Source organism: Amblyomma americanum, chromosome 4, assembly GCF_052857255.1.
Source record: "Amblyomma americanum isolate KBUSLIRL-KWMA chromosome 4, ASM5285725v1, whole genome shotgun sequence".
Taxonomy (NCBI): Eukaryota; Metazoa; Arthropoda; class Arachnida; order Ixodida; family Ixodidae; genus Amblyomma; species Amblyomma americanum.
The window spans coordinates 134,485,554-134,504,523 of NC_135500.1; the positions used below are offsets into that span (position 1 = coordinate 134,485,554).

General features: G+C 47.9%; 1 protein-coding gene across 1 annotated transcript in view; it reads left to right on the top strand.

Moving 5' to 3' along the window:
* Nucleotides 1-18,970, top strand: part of LOC144129842 (uncharacterized) — a 47,654-nt gene that overhangs the window by 21,544 nt on the left and 7,140 nt on the right. The window lies entirely within an intron of this gene.

The following is an 18,970-nucleotide window of genomic DNA, read 5'->3' on the forward strand; positions in this document are numbered from 1 at the left end:
CTAATCACTGAGCCACGGCGGCGGGTCCTCCTTCCCCAACCTAAATGTGCATTCGCACACATTTACTCAAATCTATAGAACAAACTGCCGCTTCCGTGGGAGAATGTACTTTAGATCAAATAACCTGGGTCTGTAAAGCGCATCCTCTACCACCACATCTCATGACCGCTCCCTTGCCGAACGCATGGGTTTCATTAAAGATCAATGATGACCGATATACTCATGTCAAAGCCATAAAGTGGGCCTATGTTTTCCAAGGCCTGCATGGTCTAGACAAAACCTGCTGACCAGCACTCCACACTTTCGTTCCATAAAATTTATGCTCACTCACTCACTCGACCACCTGGCGATCTTTAGCGTGCACTGAAATCGCACAGCGCACGGCAGCCTATCATTTCGCCTCCATCTAAATGCGGCCGCTGCGGTCGGGTTCGAGCCCGGGTACCCCGGCTCCGTAGCCGAGCTTCTAAACACTGAGACACCGTGGCGCGATAAAAATTTCGTGTCCCACGCGGCCGGCAAAGAGTCGAGGGGAAAATGAGGGCCACTTCTTGGCGACGCGGGCACATCTTTCCCGCTTTTTTTACTACCTATCGGAGGAAGCCAGAGGGGAAGGACGGCAGCATGCCAAGGAGAAGAGTTCGGGAGGATGTGCGCGGTCGAGCATGGGGTAAAGCGGATCTAAACAAGCTGAGTTGGAATTCTAGTTCGAATGGTATACTTATGCGAAATCATCAGCCCGTTCAAATTGTCCTGAAACTTAGGCAAACCTGGAGCGTTGCCTCTACATATGCCCAATCGCCATACAGATGCCCCCTTCCTTACCCATCCCTACCCTCCTCGAGTGCCTAAATGGCCTCGAACCAGCTTGAGGATCGATTGACTTGACCTGGTGCAAGAGGCTTGTTCCTTCTTCGGCGAATAAAAAGAACTTGCCAAATAAAGTGCAGTCTCTCTATCTCTCTCTCCCGTGCTATACTCCGTATTCTAGTGTATTTTTTTAATTGCGCAAATATGCCCTCCGGCATAAGAGAGTTATACGTACAAGTGCAGACCGGTGCCGGCAATAAATGCCAACAAGGTCCGGTATTTCGGCCCATGGATCCAGATTCGAGTGTTCGGTGGTCGGCTGGGGTGGTAAATCTGAATGCCGAGGTGTCGCTTGGTGGCTCCCGAAGTCCAGGGCAAATCAGCAGAAAATGAGGTACAGTCGCCTCACTAGCATAAACAGGGTAGAAGGGGCAGTTCAGGAGCGGGGTCTGTGATGTGTAGGAGGCCCTGACCGCAGGCGTGAGCGCAACATTCACCCGGATTCTCCTCAACGCCACATCCTCGCGGCGAGTTAAACCACCGGGATGGTTGCATCCACGCGGTGGAATTAAAGCACGCTTGGAGCGGCGGAGGAATTCCTTTTTAGGTAGTACGGCGTCTCCTGCGGATAATTTCAGTAGAGGAAGCGAGGATAGCACTTGCAGTGGATGGGACGCACAGTCCGCTTCCCTCAGACAGTCAGTATGGCGTCGAGCCCGTGGACCTTGGAAAGGTCATGGATACCACTCCGCGATGGAGTACACATCGACAACAATGCCCGGTGGACAGGCTACGCGCCTACTGCTTGTGTTGAGTCAGTGTATAGGATAAGACAGTTCGGAGGAGTACAGAGGAGGTCCTATAAAGTAGACAAGCCGTCAAGAATGGCAATGAGCTCTGCTATCAAAGAGAAACGGCGCCTTTGTGAAGTAGGAATATGTCTGGCGCGCAGTTGGTAGATCTGGACACAGAAGACTGGTGTGCAACTTATCTTTGGTGCTTGCGTCCACGTAAGTTTGAAGTGCGCCTATGTGGTCTGCTGGGAGAGAAGCTCTGTTTCTCACACTGCACGGTGAGCGTTGCGCATGACACGTAGTGGTCGGTTGTCGGTGACCTCGGGATGCTGCCAAAGAGGAGGCTCCAGAGGCGTTGTATGTGGAAGCGGATGAGTGTGATCAAAGCAATTTGCTAGGGCAGATGCCGCGGGGGTTGCTGATATTGTCAGGCTGCGCGCATTACGGCGCTGCTCCACGAGCTCATGAACGGTATTCAGCTGAGCTTCCGTTTGCAGTGCAAAAATAGGGGTAAAGCGAGGAAGGCCAGTGATAACGCGCATGGCCTCTCTGTTGACTGTTTCTAATCGGTCCCAATCTCTTAGGGTAAGGCGTTGGCACTGTGCTTAATAAACGAGCCGAGGCTGCCACACAGGGCAGACTAACGTTCGGACCATATTAAAGCATGCACCTCCTGCTTTCTGGACAATTCGGCGAAATAGGTGCAGCGTACTGGCGGCCTTCTATTGGGCATATCGAACTCACGGAGCTGCAGATCCAGAACTGTCCAGGTCGAGACTTAGCACCCGCGTCGACGAGGCTATAGTAAGAAGCTAGCTGTTCAAGGACAGCAGTACAGCCGTGAGCAGAAGGCGGCATCTACCCCACCGGTTTGTGATAGCCATATACTTTGTCTTTTCAACCGACAACGCCAGGCCAATATTGGAGCACCACTGAGAGGTCTTGTCCAGAGCGGTCTGACGGCCTACTTCTTGCGGGTAAGGTCAGTGTGTACTGACCAAACCGTTATATTATCCGCATACATCAAATAAAATATATCCGGAGCAGCAGCCAATTGCCATGCCAAAGGAAGCAGGGCGATATTAAATAATGCCTGGGCCAGCATGGATCCTTGAGCTACACCCCTCTTTACGGTGAAGTGGCCAGCACGTTCCTTGCCCATGTGTATGGTGAGGGAACGGTCTTCCAAGATAATAATTAGTTTTTGTGGAAAGGAAATGGCGCAGTATCTGTCTCATATATCGTTGGACGCCTGAACCACGCCTTAAGGGAAGATATAAAGGAGGGAGTGTAAGAGGGAAGGAAGAAAGGGGTGCCGTAGTGGAAGAACGAAACCACAAAGTTGCGTACTCGAGGAGGGAGATGAAGCCAACGTAGAATGGCCAAGATCGCTGAGTGGCTGACGTTGGCAAACGCCTTGTGAACGTGCATGATTAGAAGCGCGCGGATTTGGCGAGATCTGCTTCCGAGCAGCACCATGATTTATAGGTGGTCCAGTCCGTCCTCTTTGCCCAAGCGAGTACGAAAGCCAATCTGAGCCAGGTGGTACCATCGATACCGCTCCAGTCACCATGAGAGCCGCGTAGCTATCATTCGTTCTCGGAGCTTACATAGAGTGGACGTAAGCGCTATCGGGCGTAAGTTTCTCAACCTGCTAGGATAATTTCTGGGATTAGGGATCGGCACCACTTGAGCATGTCATCATGATATTGGGGCGTCTTCAGATATCGAAATTGTGTTCACAGATTCATGCATCCACTCCTATACCGGGCCTTCGATATTTTGATATTTTGGAAACCTCATGCGTAAGTCCAGCCGGCACAGGAGCTTTACGCAGTTTCGGTTGATCTATGGCTGCAAGAAACTCAGCCATGGTTAACTGCGTTTTCATACCTTCAAGGTCATCTTTGCTTAGAGGTGAGCCCGCTTCTGAAGGAAGAGTATTCGGATAGATGAACGGCGGTGGTTGTTGGTCGAAAGCTGGAAATAAAGTTCTGACGACCTCTGAAGCGAACTGACTTGGCGTCTATCCCTAAGCAAGCTGAACTTGCAGGGTCTTTGAACGCTTTCCGATTTGCATGATAATAAAGGTGCGCCATATTGATGCAGTCGTTGACGATGAGCCAAGAGACGCGCACCAATCCTGCCATCGCTTTCGAGAAAGGCGCTTCTCATGTCGGCGTGCCGCAGCTGTTAAACGATGTAATGTGTTTCTGCGCTGCAACGAAGATGGGTCTCGATTGACCGCCAGTTCTGCCCGACGGCAGGCTGCCCATTGTCGAAGAAGGTGCAGATCCGGACTCGGCCGGCTTTCCTCCACTCAACTTGATAGAGTGGCATTTTGAAGTGCTTCACACAAAGCTTTCAGCAGATCCGATAGAGCTGACAGCAGTAAGTCGTTGAGTGCCCTCCTGAATAAGTTCAACTCTGTGACATGGCAACAGCACTTACGGCTACGCTGGGAATCAGGATCCAACCCGATAGGCAATTTATGGTGATCGCTGCCCCAACAGTCTGATGCGGTAACCCCAAGTCTGATGCGGGGCATTGAAATCATCGCCAATCAAAATAGGGCGTCCCCGGTATGTGCTGCGAAAGTGAACTAGCCATCCTAGCTGTAAGTAAGGAGCTCTGCCACTGGCCTCACGAAATGGTGGGCTTCAGGCCGATGCTAAGCGCGCAAGATACAATGCTGAGACTGGAAAATGACCACATAAAGTGTGACAAACAGAAAGGGATAAAGGGGTTCCTTGGTATCGACATGACCAAAGCTTTTGACAATGCGAAGCATGACAGCATATTATAAGAAATTAACCGGCTGAACCTGAGAGAAACGGTGTTCAAGTTTATCAGGTCTTTCCTGAAAGACAGAACAGTCAACATCAGCTTCCAAGGAGTGGAATCGGGGCGCATCAAACTTGAGAACAGAGGTACCCCGCAAGGGGCGGTACTCTCGCCAATGCTCTTCAACCTCACCATGAGGAGGTTGGCGGAGAAAATTACGTAAATCCCAGGATTAGAACTAGGAATCTACGCAGACGATGTAAACGTTTGGGCCAATATGAGGGACAAGAGGAAGCTAGAAGAAAATCTTCAGCTAGCTGCGGATACGATAAAGTCCCATGCAGAAGAGGAGAGACTCAGAAGAGACTCGCCGCAGAAATCGGAACTTCTGATAATGAGCAGAAGAGCAGAACACCAAGATATTAGAATAGAGCTTGACGGGAGAGAAATAACAAAAGTAGAAGAAATGAGGATACTAGGTCTAATCATCAACAAGGCTGGAAAGAACGCCACTGCGATAAAGAAACTCAAGGACCAGGAGGAGAAAGTCTGTGGGATGATCAGAAGAAGCACCAACAGAGACAAAGACATCAGGGAAGAAAATAAATGCCATAAGAATCATCCAAGCATTCATACGCACTCCCGAATATGAAACTAATAAAAGGAGACAAAAAAATGTAGAAATCATTATAAAAAGTTGTGCCAAAGAAGCGAGAGGACTGCCGATTTCAACACCAGACACAAAGTTGGAAGAAATTAGCGTGCTAAATAAGCTGGAAGAATACATGGAAGCAGCGAATCAAGCGCAGAAGGCAAGACTCGCCAGGACTGCAGCAGGCAGAGCAATATTAAAAATGTCAGGAATAGAAGAAGAGGAACGAGTCTGAAAAAACGGCTCAAATTCATATGAAGGTAAGGGACAAAATCACCGTGTTCAACATTCCGAGAAACATGCACCCGGAGCGGAGAGGGACGTTAACCGAAGAATACTAAGAGCAAGAGCCATAGAAAAAGAAGTCCAGTCCGCACCGCACCATGACACTGTATACACTGATACCGCGGTGGGAGTCTACCCGTTCACAGCGTTGGTGGCCATAGATGCGGCTGGGAAATGCAATGTGACATTATAGCCGAAGGCCTATCAATCACAGAGGCAGAGGAGGTAGCGATTGCGTTAACCCTCACCGCTACCAAAGCCAAAGTCATTATTAGTGACAGTAGAACCGCGTTGAACTACTCAAGGGGAAGAATCGGCAAGAAAGCGGTCGAAGTAATAGAAGGCGCCATTATAAACAGATATGCAAGAATAACATGGATCGCACCACATACTGGGGATCCAGGCAATAAAGCCGCAGATAAAACTGCTCGTCTAGTGATATCAAGATTTGGGCTCTAATGCGCTGGAGCAATCAAGGTAGTGGAAGCGGAACACTATACTCCAACGGAGAAGATGACCATGCAAAGGGAGGACAGAAGAAGGCTGCCCATTCCAGACAGGAAGGAGCTAAGCTACAGAGAGTGTCTGATATTAAGAAGACTTCAAGCGGGAAACTATCCGTCCCCAAGATAGAGGGCATGGATCAACCCTAAAAAGAAAAAAGAAAAATCCTTAATTGAAGAAGAGAAATGCATATTTTGCGGAGGAGTGGCCGACATGGACCACATCATCAGAAAATGCGAAGCTCCAGGAAAAAGCAAACATGAAGACGATGAAATTTGGAATGAAGTATTATGAAGCCCAGACTCTTTGGTGCAAATGGAACTTACCCAAATGGAGCTGCAGTATCACTTAAATTTAAGTGCTAGTCTAGGAGTGAATAAACCCCCTACTCCTCTCCCGGACGCCTGCGTGCCGTGCCGGAGAGGGTACGTAGAGGGGGGGGGGGGGGGGGGGGGCTCAAACATTAACAGTTATTGTGAATCTGAATCTGTAGAGATGTATGTAGCAGGACACAAGGATCACATCAGTGAGGGGAAGGCGAACCAGCACAGCCATAAATTCTCGCCAATTGTTGCACCAAGACGCCAGTGGAGCTTCAGTCCGAGGGTAAAATGTGGCTACGTAGACGGCGGCCTTTCCAGGTGTTCTGGAGGCAGTGGTGCAACGGCTGTCTGGGAGAGTTGGACAGGAGTAGGCAGTAAAGCCAGAAAGCGCGGACAGAGCATTAGTCTCTTGTAGAAGTAACGCCCACGCAAGAAATTTGCCTAAGCGCATTCGATGACGGATTTTGCCTGCCTTGTTCTGGAAACCCCCGCTGTTCAATGTTGAATGTTGAATCTATATTTAGGGAACCGAAGGAAGGTTAGCTATCAACACCTTTGTCAGTGGTTGCAGTTGTCGCGTCATGAAATGAAGCAGCTCTACAGAAATCAACTGAGCAGTCTGTGGTGTTGCACAAGGGGAAGCGATGTGTGCGCATTTGACTGCGTCACTTTCGCAATCGCAATCGTTCTATGAAGTTTCAAGAGAGACTAAAACCGACAAACAATCAGCGAGGATAATAACGTGAGACACATGACATTGAAGTTTCTGCAGGGCCACTCCTAGAGCCAAAAATTCCGCAAAAAATATAGGAATATAACCTGGGTGCGGACAGAATAGCTCCATGCCAAATCCTGCGAAAAGATGCCAACTGCAGCCTTTTGACAGTTGACGGAGGCATCGGTAGAAAGTACCGTAGGATGGGGGTATTCCTCTATGTGATCAGAGAGAAGAGCATTTAAAATGTCTGCGGGCGTGTGTTTCGCATGAGATGGGAAGATGTGGTCAAAACGGATTTCCACTGCTGCCGGCGTGTCATCAACCCACTGCAACGAACTGAGATCAACACCAATACGTGTTAAAAGGTTCTGCGTTAACAAAATTTGTGGCATTTGATACCGTGGCCAATGATGAGAAAAGAATAAGGCCGGATGAGACACAAAAATAGGAGTACTGACATCAGTCACCGGGTCTAACGACCCGTCCTTGTCGCCTCGTCTCTGTCCTCGTCTGTTCAGCGCTGCTTTTCCAGAAAACCATGTACCAACACGCCCAACTCGCCGCATTAACCTGAGGAAAGTTCGCACCGTGAGTATTTGAAAGCGGGAATTTAGATCAGGGATACGGGCTTGTAGATGAAACAGGGCGTTTTAAACCGATTTTGGGAGACCAAAACATAGACGTAGAGCGCGCCTTTCCAGTAAGATTAAGGGTTGAATCTTGTAGTTTGTGCTACCAGAGAACAAAATGCAACGAAATTCAACTATAGGTCTTACATAGACCTCGCCGAGGTGAAAGAAGCTATGTCATCTGCATACACAAAAAAAGCTTTTGACGTAGTATATCATGGTCTATTAGTCCACAAGTTGCGTTGTTTAAATGTGAATGAGAAGGTTGTTGAATGGAATAGGGAATATTTAAGTTTAAAGTGTCAGTATGTGGCAATAAATGGCGTCAAATCAAATGTAACTTCCGTCACGTCAGGCGTCCCACAAGGATCAGTTTTGAAACAATTTCTTTTTCTTGTGTTCATTAATGACATATCAGAGAATATTACTTCCTACATGCGACTCTTCGCTGATGACTGCGTAGTCAACAGAGAAGGAAAAAATTCCCAGGATTCACTTGCTTTGCAGGAAGACCAAAATACATTGCGCTGGTGGTGCGAACAGTGGCACATGAACTTAAATTTTTAAAAAAACAGTGTACATGTGTTTCACGAAGTAAAACAATGTGCCTAATTACGGCTATAACATAAATGGCCACTTATTGGAAACTGTTCTCGAATATAGGTATTTGTGTGTGTACAACACCTGAAAACTATGTTGGCATCGACATGTTGATTATGTTGCTGGGAAAGCTTGCAAAATGTTGGGTCTTTTGCGCCGTAACACAAGAACGTTTCCGCAAGACTCTAGGGATTTACTATCTGAAACGTATATTAGGTCTACGCTGGAATATGCTTGTACTTTATGGTACCCGCCGACAAAGACCGACAGACTAAAATTAGAAAGAGTCCAGAACTTAGCGGCCCGCTATGTTTCTGGGAATTATGGTAAAGACATTAGTGTGTCTGGCATAAAACAGGAATTAGAATAGGAGTCCTTTGAAGTAAGGAGAAAGCTAAGGCTTAAATTTTTTCATAATATATATTACAACAGGATTGCTATTCTTAGAGAGAAGTACATTCTTCATCCACACTACAGATCCGAGCGGGTTGATCGTAACCATAAAGTGCGCGAATTCAGATCAACAACCGATTTTTTCAAGATCTCGTTTTTTTCTCCCACTGTTCGAGAATGGAATGCTTTATCTTCATTTATTGTTAATATTACTGACAATGAAGTGTTTGCATTGTCATTGTGACTGCAATTGTTATAATTTTTTTTTGCTTTGTACAACCTACCCCACCCCCTGTAATGCCACTGAGGCGCTGTGGGTAAGTAAATAAATAAATAAACTGTTATATCAGGACGAATGTGGATGTCACTTACCAAAATATTAAAAAGTAGAGGGGATAGCCCCGATCCTTGCAGCACACTTCTTTATTGATAATATGCCTTAGAACATATATGGTTCCCTCTGTACAGTAAACGTATCCGTCCTTCAGAAATTCAGATATCCACGCATAAATGTAGGTTGGAGGATGTAACTGAGCAAGTCTGTTAAGTAAAATAATATGTTCGGCACTGTCATAGGCCTTTGCGACATCAAGAGTCACCAAAGTTGAAACTTCCCTCCTGCGTAGCGAGAGCCGGATTCTGCTCTCTAGATCCACATGCGCGGACCATATAGAGCATCCGCGACGAAAGCCAATCTGGGCAGAGCTGAGACCGTTGACGTCATGAACATATTTTTTGAGGCGACTGTGCACTATTTTTTCTATTAATTTGACTAAATGTGAGTGAATTTAGTGCAATTGGTCGAATATTATCTAAGACGTATACTTTCCCCGTATCTTTCATCAATAAAATATTTTTTCTGTCTTCCAAATACTTGGAATCCATGCATTTTCCGACGAAGCATTAACCATATCTAAGAGGTCGCTTGTAAAATCATGTGCTAAAATTTTAATCATACCAACAGTGACGCCGTCTTGTCCAGGAGCAGCAGGATGCAACATTGCCAGGACTGAGAAGAGCTCTCATGCGTCAACCTGAGTATAATCCAAAGAGGGTGAGATTGTGCACAAAGGGACGTTTGTCCGCGTCTGGAAACGTAACGCCAATCCCTGAGCATTACGCTCCAGGGTTTCCTGAGCCTTTTGTAATGATAACACTGTTGAACTAGTGAGGTGAGGGTCTGCAGAACTTTTGTTTTGTTCCATGAATCTATAAAGAGCCTACTGATTACGAGGATTTGAAAGATATGCGTTTAAATTCTCATTATACTCCCCCTTCGCTTTTGCAATTGTTCATTTGAAATATGGAGAGAAGTATTTGTAATTTAACCAATTAGCTGCACTCTGGTTGCAGAATAGCCTCTTCCAGGCCGCTTTTCTGCGACGATAGGCCTTCTCACATTATTTTGTCCGCCAAGGCGATGGCTGTTTATTAGAGACTGCTGCGGTCACAGTGAATATTAAGTGGTCTACTGCATTTTGCAAAAATGAAACCGTCTGCTGAGCTCTGTCATCCCGGCTTGTACTGACTATGGAGGCAAGTGAGGTGGACCTCAGATTTTTATAAATATTGTGCTTGACAAAATTATGGGTTACACATCTAGTTTTTAGCGGAGATTACTGGATAGTGAAAGTTATATGAAGGTGATCACTAGACGTACCCGAATCCTCTGTCGACCAATCAGTCACATCTAGCCTAGCTGCTGATAATGTCAAGTCAATGGCTGAGCGAGCGACCCCTCGCATAAAGGTTATTTCTCTAGAATTGCAGCAGCGTACAGCATTTGCAGACAGCCAAGACCAGAGAAGCTGGCCGCAGGAATCAGTACGACTTCCCCAGTCACTATGGTGAGAATTAAAATCTCCTGCGATGACTGCACTGCTTGTGCCAGTCGCCAAGCTGTCTAAACAGTCTGTCCTGTGTACACCTAAAGGAAAATGAACATTAGCAAATGTAACATCGGCACAATGTGGAAATGAAATTTTGATCGCTAAAAGCTCGTAGCCAGGGAGAAGAATTTTCTTAAAGATAGATGCCTGATGACATAAGTTTAGATAGCATGGTTACCAATCCACCTCCCCTGCCAACGTTTCGATCTGACCGGTAACTCGAAAGTTTCTCATTGAAACTGATTTATAAGGTGATAACCACGTTTCTTGTAAAAGCACAATATCAGGATTTTGTTTGTGAATAAGTATTTCTACATCAGGAAGAGAAGACAGTACGGAGCGGCAATTCCATTGTAAAACTTCGATACCTGCCATGATTACCGACCATTTGAAGTGGTAGAAACCGCCTCTTCAAGGATATCAACATGGGGAAGAATTTTTGGTGGTTCTTTTTTGGATTTCATCTGCGGAGATGGTGACGAGGAAGCACGGCACTTCTGCGTAGGGCACGAGATTTCGACATCTGTTGTGCAGATGTCAGTGCGACATGCACTGCTAGGAACAGAGATGTTAGGTGGGACCTGGGGAGCGTCAGGAGGTGAGGTTGAGCGGCTAGCCCTAGCTGCGAAAGCTGAAACAGATGCAGGCGTTGCTGCCAGAACAGTTGTTGATGGCGACACAGATTGAACTGTAACAAACTGAGCCAACGCCTCAGAGAAAGTGTTTAGCATTCGCTCAACCACATTATTAAGAGCTGTTTCAACTGTGGTCACAATTGAGGCAGTCAAGTTGGACTCAATGTCCCCAACAGGAGCGCGCATGCGACTAGCATATGAGTCTTTTTCCTGTTAAGAACAGCGTAAGCATTGGCTTTTGAGCACCGCTTCCCTTTGATAATATCCAACAAGCTACGCTTTTCACTGCGTTTTGCGCAGTCGGCATCATCAGCTGAGTGGATGTTGCTGCAGAGGCAACAATGAGGCTGCTCTGAGGTGCAGTTATCAGCAGAATGACCATCTTCACATAAACGGCAGCGGGTCTCCGACTTGCATGCTTTGCCGCTATGCCCAAACCGCCAGCAGTTGGTGCATTGAAGAGGACGGTGTTCCAGAGTGTCCGCACAGTATACAATAGGCCATATGTTTGGTTCAGCAGGGCAGGAAGGGCCAGCAAAAGTTGTTATTACAGACTCAGTAGCAACTTGCGAGCCGTTTACCTCTCTACTGCAGCGGTAGACTGAAAGCACCCCAACTCCTGCATCCTGAAATTCTTCTTGAAATTCTTGCGGGGAAGATGCTGCGTCGAAACCACGTACAGTACCCTTGACACATGCAAGCTGTTCGGGAATGAATGCTTTAACCGGCTGTGAGCTGACAATTCTGCACTGAAGCAAGTCTGCAACCCAAGCGATGTCTGAGGACATGCACACAATGCCTCTGCTGCCAAATGGACGCACTTCAGAGATCTGCAGATAGTGGGCTGTCAATGATCTTAGCTCCTGTTGAATTAGTTTGAGGGTTTTCATTTTGATTTCACCTTCACCGATTGAGACGAGAGCCACGAGAATTGCATCAATGCCATTTTTTTTTGAAGGACTCAAGCGGCAGGCTTTGGGGTGGCAAGCTGGCAGACCAAGCTCCCAACCTTCCACGTGGGGAGGTCAAAGACATCTCAACAAAACGCACCCTCAGGTTCACATGAACTGCGTCTTAACCTACGTCTTGGCCAAAACCCCACAACGTAGTACGTGCTCACCAGCAATGAACAAGCCGGAACCACCAAGAGAAGCAGAGAACTGCAGCAGCCAGCAAGGACACGTCAGCGAAGTCTCTCCCAGCTCCCGATCTGTTCCAAAATAATATAATTTTGAATATTATGTAGAGAGGTCGGGCAGCTTCCTCTTAAAACATGGCATACACCTACATGGGGGACCTGCCACGGTGGCGCAGTGGGTAGAGCGCTCGGCTACTGATCCGGAGTTCCCGGGTTCAAACCCGACCGCGGCGGCTGCGTTTTTATGGAAGAAAAACGCTAAGGCGCCCGTGTTCTGTGCGATGTCAGTGCACGTTAAAGATCCCCAGTTGGTCGAAATTATTCCGGAGTCCTCCACTACAGCACCTATTTCTTCCCTTCTTCTTTCACTCCCTCCTTTATCCCTTACCTTACGGCACGTTTCAGGTGTCCAACGATATATGGGACAGGTACTGCGCCATTTTCCTTTCCCAATTATTATTATTATTATAGTAGTAGTAGTAAAGACTTTTATTCGACCATAATTTATAGGCCGAGCATGTCGACCGCCTGGGCGACCAGAAGCCGCTGTTCTTCTTCCCCTTCAGCGCCAAGCCAGTCGAGCCAGGTGGTGATGGATAGAAAGGGTGGGGGGAAGGAACCCGACTGCTGAGCAGCCGGGCAATAGAAGAGGCAATGGGCCAGGTCCGCATAGATGCAGGGGCAGTTGGGACAGGAAGGGTCCGATCGATAGCGATAGTGGAAGAGGCGGGACGGGGTGATAACTGCATTCATCTGAATGTGCCGAAGAAGGCGAGACTCCGGCACCGTGAGTGATGGATGAGGAGGAGGGTAAAGGCGTTTGTCGAGGCGGAGCTCAAGGTAGACCTCTTTTATGGTGCGGCGAAGGGTGAGCCTCCCACCGTCCTCCGAGGGCTTGGGCCAGGGGATCAACGGTGCCCGGAAAAGTGTGTCGCGGGCGAGCTGATGGGCCAGCTCATTGCCGTCAATCCCTGAATGCCCAGGGACCCAGCGGAGGAAAACGATGGAAGGCTGCAGTGCGGAGACTGCTCGCTCGACCTCCTGTTGGAGAGAAGGGGTCAGGGTGCGTTTCTGTATGTGGTGTATAGCGGCTTGTGAGTCTGAATAGACTGTGTACTCTTGGAGAGAGGGAAGGAGGGAAATGACTGGAGGGCATGCGCAATGGCGAGGACCTCGAGGGACAATGCGTCTGTAGGGTGTAGATACGGCCCGCTGGTGTGGGTTTCAGGAGAAGGGAGGTGTGGATGGTACAGGGCGTAGCCGCAGGAACCTCGAGGAGCCACGAAGGAGGCATCCGTGTAAGCTACACCCTGGGTATCAAAGAGAGGGGAATGGTGCTGTGCGGCCGCATGACGACGTCCGGCGTGCAGGACGGGGGACATGTTGGTCGGGAGGGGAAGGATACGAAGATTGGGAGCGGGGGTGGGAATAGGAGAGGTAAACGGGGAGATTGGAATGGGCGAGATACCCGCTTGAGTCAATAACCACTGACCCTGACGGGTAAGGGAAAGCCGGGCGAGTTGTGAGTCACGATGGAGACTGAGAAGAGAACGAAGAGGATGGAAGAGGCCTGTGGCAAAGAGCTTAGTGGTAGAGGTAGTGATAGGGAGGTTGAGAGCTGCCTTGTAGAGGCCCACAAGGGCAGTCTCGAGAGCGTTAAGTTGAGTCTCATTGAAGGAAGCGTAGGGTGCAAAGTACAAGACTTTGTTGAGGGCCAGCGCGTGGGCAACGCGGCACGCGTGAGCCTCGTGGAGACCTGAGCGTCGAGTGACCACGCGCCGCAGGAGGTGAGTTACAGAGTGGCAGGTGGTGACAGCGCGGTGGAGGGCTTGCACATTCTTAGCCGCATGCAAAGGGAAGCCAAGAACTTTGCACTGTGTGACGACAGGAATGGGAGAGCCAGAAAGGTGGAGAGAGACGAAGTGGTTGTGTGAGCGCTGGTAGGAGGAATGGTTGAGAAGGAGAAGCTCGGATTTCTCAGGAGCAGGAGAGAGGCCAGCGGTGGTGAGAAAGGAGTCGATGAGATCTAGGCCACGTTGCAGGGTGTCCTGTACGTGACCGGGAGAGCCAGATGAACACCAGAGTGTGATGTCATCGGCGTAAAATATATGATGCAGGTCGGGAATTTCAGCTAGCTGGGAGGCGAGAGGGGCCATAGCGAGATTGAAAAGGGTAGGAGAGAGAACAGCACCTTGAGGAGTGCCACGGGTGAGGTGGTGTGGGTTAGACAAGTGGGTATCTACTCGAAAGCGAGCCACACGTTTAGAGAGGAATGAGCGGATATAGGAGTACATGCGGGAGCCACAATCCAAAGAGGCGAGTTGAGAAAGGATGTGATCGTGGCAAACACCGTCAAAGGCCTTGCGCACATCGACAGTCACAAGTGCGTAAATTTGAGTGGGTGTAGGGGACAGGAACGTTTGCTGGAGAATCAGAAACATGTCCTGTGCACAGACGCGGCGTCGGAAGCCAATGAGAGAATGGGGGAAGAACTCCCGTGCCTCAAGGAAATCAGAGAGGCGAGTCACATACTGTGCCAGATCCTTTCCCCAAAACCTATTATTATTATTATTATTATTATTATTATTATTATTAATATTATTATTATTATTATTATTATTATTATTATTATTATTATTATTATTATTATTATTATTATTATTATTATTATTATTATTATTATTATTATTATTATTATTATTATTATTATTATTATTATTATTATTATTATTACCCACATGGGAGATTGGCCAAGACGTAGTGGCATAAACAAGGAAATTTCAATAGGAGATTACGACAAAATATTAGTGCCAAGCATGAATTTTGAAAAATGTATCAATGGCAAATGACAGAAGAAAATTAAAAGTAAAATCACAAACAGCATTTTGTTGTGTGCGCAGCCTCGTTCTCTTCTATTCCCAGGAGTCTAAGCACCCATACCAATTGTTTTGCACTCTGAAGTGAGCTATGTTGCACGTTTGCTAAAATTTTGCTGCCCCCAAGCGGCATTATTTCTCCCCTTATATAATTTCAACAGGCGTATTAGAAACGGTATTGATCCTCCACCTGCAGCCCAACGGCGCCGCATCTCATGCAGTGCAAATCCTCAAAAACAAAATACCTCAAACCACGCATATGATTAGACGCGACTCCAACCGCCACAGTTGTTTCAAAGAAACAATACCCTACGCCTTGTTCAAGCACTGATCATCCGCTGCATCGTATACCACGCTCCGTGAGAAAACTTTATTGAAACAAATTTCAAACTGCTGAACTTCTAGCTAAGCGCTGCAGTCAAGACGGCAGTGGGACTCCTTCTGTAGGCGTCGACACAACGCCTCCTTAAGCTAGGTGTTCCATCACCATGGATGAACTTAGGGAATCCCAACGCGCAGGCCACTTAGTCAGGCTCCGAATCACACGCATGAGCAAAGCCCTCCTCCAAAAACGGGGGTACCCACAAACAAACATTGCCTTACCACCACAACCGGTAGCCCTGGATCCTATGATCCGAGCGAAAATCCGTGTAACGTCAATACCAAGGAAATATCACTGCGAACACAGTGTTGGAAGGAAGAAAGCCCGAGTTTAGGCACTCGACCGAAAATTCGGAAACATTCATGTCTTTTACATGGACGCCACAAGCTACCCATAAAACCGGGAAGCCGCTAGCATAGTGACCAAGAATCAAACAGATGACTAACAAATCTCAGGTTCACTACACACGTGCTCCAACAGGACAACAGAAAAGGCGGCAATTGCCCTTGTAATCCGCTGCATCTCCGTCAACCCGAAGAATATGGGCCACAAAATCCGGACCATCGTAACCAACTCACAAGCGCAATGTCGGGCATATGCCTCTGATCTATTGTGAAAACAGCTGCGACGCATCTTCCAGTAGTGTAGAACGAACACACTTCGCCTCATTCGAATCGTCTGGACACCAGGACACGCTTCACTGCCTATCAGCCTGCTTGCCCACACACTTGCCCGAGACCTGACCTGCCGTGCACCATGGCGAGAGGCAACGACTTCTTGCCACGCATTTAAAGACGAAGAGAACAACGCAATATTATCCACATCCACAGAGCCTCCACCATTTACTCTTCCCGTCCTCCTCTCCTTCTGTGCAACCGTCAAATGGCATGCCATTAGGCAGGTGTGTCAGCTTCTTCACACGTTTACTATGGAAACCGGGAGATTTTGTCTTAACTTCCCGATGTCTTTGCTTTCCTCTCAAAATTATTTACTTCCTGATTAATTTTTTTTTAAATTTAGTTATTCAACCCACACCGCTTTGTTTCCTCGATTTTCATTCCGATTTCCTAAAGATCTGACAAAATTCGTGATTTTCTTTTTCTCTCAGATTCCTCTATATTTATGAGCCGCTTCAGATAAACCTGGATGAGTTTTTTCCTTTCTGCATCTGCACCAAGCCCTGGCCAATCCCCCACCGTGGGTATGTGCCATCCTATTTGAGGCAACAACAACAACACAGAACCGTTAACATGCCCACTCATCCTTGGACACTACACGCACCAGAGAAGCATACTCCCCCCTCCCCCAAAGCCCACAACAGAGTGGGCGCCATATTCTGGCTCCAGCTTCAGACGCACACTTTCCCAAATCTCTGCCAAAAAAACCCCTTCCCCCCTACCTATTATCTTGGATGCTCCCTCACGTGCAGCACTCTACACCCGCCAACATCAACTCCCTATGGGAATGCCCCGACCCGCTGGGACATAACTACGCAACCTTCACCCCACGTTCTCCTCTTGGGATGCTGCTCTGTCCAGCACCGGCCAACAAGATCAGAATGGCTGATCGAGCAGGCGCGCGGAACAGCGACAGCCAACAGAATCCCGGATTAAGGACACCCCTCGAAGAGGATGACGACCAACTCCCTCTCTACCGTTGAATAAATAATTTCTCTCCTCCGCTCCCACTAGTGGAGCAGCCTCACTAGATAATGATGATGACGATGGCCTCTGGCTGAATGGCACCTACCCACGGTGTGGATTGGCCAGGGTACATTGTTGATACAAACGCACAAGTGGACAACCGCGAGCAGACCTTGGATGGGACACAGCACGGTTGCAGGCAAAAACTCACGTCACGGCAAGTTAAGATACTCGGAAGGGAACAAGGTCTTTTCACAGTCCACTCCTTGATTCGACGGTAATCGAAACAGTTTCGAACAATGAAATAAAATTTATTACAGTAATAAATTTTGTAAACAAAGACTAACTAGTAAACGAATCTTCATGTTCTTCCTCACAAAGGGGCAGCAGTGCTGCCCAAGTGCGCCCCACCGAAACGCGCTGCGCGTTCGCACAGCTCGTGCGAAGAAGAAGGTGAGCTAGCGCCGGAGCCGGACGCATTTTTGTTCTCTCTCTGCTTCACCAGCGATTCAGAAGGTACGAATATGCTAAGTTCCTGGTTCGAATGCGCTTGCATCTGAATGCACGACTAGGAACCCTTGAATCGCGTTTGCCGGCAAAACACGCCGAGGAGCTGCGCCGTAGAAGGCATGAGGTGTCCCTCAAAGTGGTAGGCAGTGTTCACGGCGTTTTTTGGCTGTCCTGAAGGTTTTACTGAACAGCACCTCTCTTCCGCTGCTAAATATACTTGCGTTACTATTTGCAGATGAAATTCGAATCCTCATGTTATCTCCATCTTTCTCCCTCCGCTCCTTTCTTTTTTTTCTCTTCCGGCGCATTTTAGGCTTGTCTCTTAAGAACGCCCTCCTTTTTAAAGCGCTAGAGATGCTGCAGCTGTATTTTGCGCTATACCTGTGCCCACGTTCGGGCTCCGCTGTGCACGCTGCCTTAGAAGTGAATACACTTAGGTCATGTTTGCAAAACCTAATTCGGAGTGGGTCTCAAGGAGATTGTAAAAAGGCTAATTTCGTCAGTTCTTCCTATTTGCGTTCGAACAGTCGCGTTCGTGGGGAATATATTAACCGCACTTAACGAAAGGCACTTAACTAACCGCACTTAACGTCCATTCCTGATCAACACCAAGCGTTTAATAAGTAGTGAGCCTGGTAACGGCCTGGAACTTTTATTTTTTATTTTCCTGCGCATTGTTCATGGTGAGCAGTTCGTTTGAACGCCCTAGATTGTTCCAGGGTCAGCCAACCCGCGAATATGGGTCCAGTCAGGAGGTCAAACGTTCATGCATGGGCTATATGGGGAGTTTCCCTACAGCTGTAATCAAGGAGCTCTCCTGCTGAACGACGATATCTACCGGGCACACCGATAAGAGGGTGCTCTCGATTAAAGTGCCCATGTATTCACGTAGTCCAGGTGGAACTGTTACCACGTGGCATCGTTGGAAAACACGTGCGAGGTTATCCACTGAACTGTGTGCATATATACGGCGCACACATCCACCGAACGGGAGTGACGGGACGCGCTTGTGCAGGCTAGTCGCCGAATTCTTTTAATCGGGCAATATCAAACGCTTCTTATGTTGGTGCGCGTAAAGTCACTCAAAATATCAAATTCGTTGAGTGTACCCTCTGCCCGGCCCACATATTACTCGGGGCTCAGGACATCCTGCGTTACGTTGACTTTTGTGTGGAGTTGAATACTGGAGTTTTCGATTACGACACTTAACGAAGTGATTAACTCTGAACTAGGTTCCCTATTAATCTACCTCTGGATCAAAACTATCACCGTATAAAAGGAAAGGAAGGACGCTGTCGGAGATATTGAAGATGGTATAGGCTGTCCTGCTTCCCAAGATCGAACGCCCTTAAACCGAGAGAAGCTCATGGCCCCCTTCGCAAAAGGGTGTTTCTACGCCGTGTCT